We start from the raw sequence: 4,703 nt of genomic DNA, 5'->3' as shown, positions 1-4,703 counted from the left end.
CCTAAAGTAATTTTGTTCAACAGAGTTCTAGCCCAGGAGGAGTGGAGGGATAAATATTTCTTCATTCATTTTCAACTCCTTCGCCTATTGCCACAACATGGCTACAAAATTTCTCCCCTATTCCTAACTTAGATAACATCTCTGCAGATCCCACCCTTCGGAAAGCTTTAGAGAAAATGAAAGGCGTGAAATTCAACTTATTGGTGCTGACCATAGAAGACTTATTATTTGTTTTTGGATTGACCCCGATCAATCTGGAACGAAGTGCCACCTTTGGTGAGTAAAATCCCTATCTTCCTCATAATTACCATTTGTTATATAAGCTTTTAACCTTTACTTATTTTTACAGCTGAAGACATTCTCCCAACTTTTTTGTATAAACCATTCGGTGAACAAGAGCGGTCTTAAATAAGATGAGGGAGGATTTATTGAAGGAGCGTCAACTCGAGCAAGCTTCGGCATCTATTGGTCCACTCCCCTCGGCTGAACCTACTCATGAGTCCCCTCCCGACTCCTCGGAATCAGATACGCCCCTCGTCATCAGGCGCAAAAAGTCCCGAACAGAGGCTTCGGGTCTTGATTTACCTGAGCTACCCATCACCAAGCAGTCTTCTCTTGCTTTGGCTGAGATCTTTGATCGAGGTAAAGAGCTTAGGTATCAAAAACATAGTCATTCTCATTTTTCAATTATTATGATGAGGTCATGCCTTCTTATACTTATGTTTCATACGATTCCCCCAGTTATCCGACCCCTCAAGGAAACGTCAACTTCTCTAACTTTTCAACCAATTCCACCACTAGCCTTAAGTGTTTCTTCAACTACGCCCCGCTCCAAGCATACGTCCAATAGGAGATCAGCCAGCACTACAAGAAAAAAGCTAATAGACAACGCTTTAAAAGCGTTGTCTATGTGGCTGAAAAAGCGTTGTTAAAAGCACTGTTTTTAAAAGTCTGCTCAAAGACAACGCTTTAAAAGCGTTGTCATTTATAGAAAAGACAACGCTTTTGCAACTCTTTATAAGCGTTGTTGTTATTTACAAAGACAATGCATAAAAAGCGTTGTCTTTTTTAAAGACAACGCATAAAAAGCGTTGTCCTCTTTAGCAAAAACAATAGTTTCACAACACATAAAAAAACATTATCCAAGAGGTTTTAAACTATGATCTTTTAATACCAAAGACAAATAAAAGATAAATAAAAATGAATCTACTTCAATCAACGACATATTATTAAATAAACAACCAAGATAAATATATAAATTATCATCCATACACTTTATAACAAGCATAATTACTTGCATACAAAGAAATTTTAATTAGGAAACACTGAAAACTACTTCTATCGTCTACATCTTATTGCATGAACTTAAAGGATCTTTATAGATGCTACTTATCCTCTTGACTTGAATGTTCTTTACTTATTGACTTTAACCATATTCTCACTTAAATCCCAAAGCCTTCTTGATAGTTCTTCGTCGAAGTACTTCCCAGTCACACCCATGAGGTTCGGATGCAATGCCACATAGTATGTAGTTGTTGCTCCTGTAATCATCCATACCCAAGCTATTTAGCTGGAGTTTTTGAATACCTCCATTCACCTTTAAAATATCTGAAAAGGCACTGCACATGAAAGATTCAAGACAAAGTGTAAGTTAGTCTTGATGATCCACAAAAATAGAACAACAACAATATCACTAGTAGATTCTATAAACTCTTAGATTCTGAAGTAGGAATCAAAACAACTTACTTAGCATTAAATCAACAAACAACACAACATAACTAATAAACCAAAAAAGGAGAACAAATTCATGGCTTAATGTACAATATCTTATATAATCAACATCCACATTTCACTATGTGCTACCATGTCATGGTTGTGCTTGCAGAAATGTTGATGCTACTATTTTAGAATTCCACAACATCTTCCCATTGTGATGTTCGTCTAAGATAGAATGGCAAAAACACACAACCAATATGGGCAATCAATAGAAATATGAACAAATCCACCTAAAAACCAAATACTTTTTTTTACATACCTCTAGGAATGATGGTCGAACTTCTATAAGTTGCACCAAGGCAGAACAAACCTGTGTATCAAAGAAAACAAACATAGATCGGTGAAAGATCAAAAAGATTAAGGTAAAAATACTTAAGCAACACGTTAGTTTGGATTCATTAAAGAACTCTTTTTTCTCACAGATACATATCCAACATCCTTACCAATCACTCAAAGATATTGGAGCTTGTTAGGAAAGTGTGATGAAATGCTACAAGGAATCGATTAAGCTGGAGGTCAATGCTTAGTTTCCCTAACATATGAGAGATCAGTATAATGAGTATTCAAAAGAGTGGCAATTGTCAACTGGTTCTCGACAAGCAAGAGAAGATTCATAATTCTACTTTACAGGGTTATTCACCCCCTCTAGTCGGTCCAACCGATCCAAGAATAGTCAGATCAAGGAAATAATTGTTAAACCAAAAGGGCAGCATAATTCATTCCAATAGATCTGCTAAGTAAGATCGAGGAAACAATTGCTAAACAAAGAGGGCAGTTTGATTTGTTCCACTAGATCTGCTCCTCAAATTATTGGTAGATTCTGGGAAAAAACAATTGAGGACTTCAAATCTAGCAAGCTAACTAAAAGGTCGAAAATTGATGCAGCCATAGATCCCTATTTCTTTTACAAGTCCAATTTGATAAAATGAAATTGTTTTTGACTTCTTGTGCATCAGCATTGGTTGCTATGATATGCAATGACCAGAAAATTTACATATGAATATCTAAAAACATTATTCCATGCAAGAGGCATATATATGAAGAGATCAAGCTTCAAGAAATAGACTATGTTTGCACGTCAATAGATATATTTGGACCATGTAAATCTATGTGGATATAAGAAGAACTCACTGTGTACAGCTTGATGACTAGAGTATTTTGGTCAGAAATAATGTTCAAAATCCTCTCTCGAACACAAATATCAGAACTCTTGATCAAAATCACACATAGGCAATGAAAAAAACAAACCATTGATAACCTAGATGGCACAGCAGAACCATCATTTTTAGTTGTGCTCCAACCAACATGAAACAGATACTTGTTAAGACTGTCCGATGAAGTCCAACACTTTCAGCAGTTGAAAATTGGACAATCTAGCCAATGAAAGGCACCACGGCCAATGAAGTTTAGGTATGCACTAAGTCCCTAATGTTCATTTTTTTGACTTGAGTGTCAAAATGTGACCTCGTCGAGCACATTCCCCACATCTATTTTTGAGCATTTTCATTCCTCTTCAATCTATTTTTGAGTATTCAAAAATTTAGGAAATATTAGAAATAAACTTCCACATGAATAAATTTGTCAAAATTCAACTAATCTAATCTAATCTAACCTAAAACATTCAACTAACTAATCATCACAAGAATTCAAACCAAAGAAGATGCAAGTTTAGAAACTAACTAATGAAAGAGGCGTTTCATCAAACACATAACGAGCGAGAATTCAATTAAGCAAAATTACATGCAATTTTAAACATGGGAGAATAGCTACGTTACAATTCAACAATCAACAAGAATAACACAATTCAACATATATAGAAATAACCCAATGTCATAGACATGGATCGGAATAGAACTCTCCTCTTAGAATCCGAAGTGGAGAGGGGGCTGCTGGATGGAGCTTCACTGACGGCCAATCTACCAGCGAAGGCTATGGACGAAGTGGATGGCTGCTCGTCGATGGAGAATGAAACCTTCTCTTCGAATCTGAAGATAAAGGGGTTGTTGAAGGATGAATGAACTCTCCTCTTCAAATCCGAAGAGGAGAGGGGTTGCTGGCTAGTGATGAAGCTTTACTCTTCAAATCTGAAATGGAGAGGTGGAAGGAAACTAGTGGTGGCGAAGAAACCTCTACTAATCAGGAGGGTGATGTAGAGTTCGGTGGTGGCGCCTCTCCCAATTGGAAGAAGTTGTGGGCTAAAGATGAAGGCACCGTGAGATGGCTTTCAGATCTGGAAGCTCTGTGAGAAGACCTTACCGTCAACGGCGAGGAAGATGGTAGAGGAGATGAGATGGCCTGCGGATTCTGGGATGAAGCTCCTATTGTGTGCGTTAGCGTCGGCAGTAGATGAGATGGAGGCGGAAGAGGGAGCCTGTCCTCTCCCAATCGAGTAGAGGAAGAGAATGAGGGACGTCGGCAGTGATGGAGAAGGCGAGAGATGATCGAAGTTGTGAGAGGGTTCGGGAGGTTTTCGGAAGATAGGTGGGTGCAAGTGAGTGAAACCTAGGGGTTTTTCAACTCCTTATTTGATCCAACAGTTTGTATCATTCTAGATTTAATTTAGATGAGAACTTAACAATAGACAACATTAAAAAAATGATAATAGATAACCTTTTTCAAGAAGTGTTGTTGTTGACCCATAAAAATCACTAAAAGACAATAGTTTTTAAAAAAATGTTGTCTATTAGTAAGAAAATAAAGAAATAGACAACACTTTTCACTATAAGCGTTGTTAAAAAAAAACGACAACGCTTTTTAAAAAAAGCGTTGTCTTTTAAGTGTTGTAAAAGCCCAATTTTCTTGTAGTGCAACCATGTGTCTGAAGGATCAATGCCCGATTAGAGTCCTGGGTCGGCTGGATAAACATCAGAATCTTTACCCGTCCAACAGGCTCCCGTTCATTTACAACTGCCCGATATCCCTCTTAC

The 4,703-nt window shown here is 37.4% G+C and overlaps 1 long non-coding RNA gene across 2 annotated transcripts; it reads right to left on the bottom strand.

Annotated features, from left to right (window-relative positions):
* Positions 1 to 1,234: 1,234 nt before the first annotated feature.
* LOC122036044 lies at positions 1,235 to 4,308 on the bottom strand. Of its 2 annotated transcripts, XR_006127310.1 has the most exons (3): positions 4,033 to 4,305; positions 2,036 to 3,971; positions 1,235 to 1,619 (listed from the first exon to the last, which is right to left on the bottom strand). It is a non-coding gene; the product is annotated as an uncharacterized LOC122036044 (long non-coding RNA). The 2 variants fall into 2 exon arrangements; XR_006127309.1 differs by having other exon boundaries at positions 2,036 to 4,308.
* Between the last annotated feature and the right edge of the window lie 395 nt (positions 4,309 to 4,703).

This window comes from Zingiber officinale, chromosome 1A (assembly GCF_018446385.1).
Source record: "Zingiber officinale cultivar Zhangliang chromosome 1A, Zo_v1.1, whole genome shotgun sequence".
NCBI lineage: Eukaryota > Viridiplantae > Streptophyta > Magnoliopsida > Zingiberales > Zingiberaceae > Zingiber > Zingiber officinale.
This window is presented reverse-complemented; position numbering and strand designations above follow the sequence as displayed.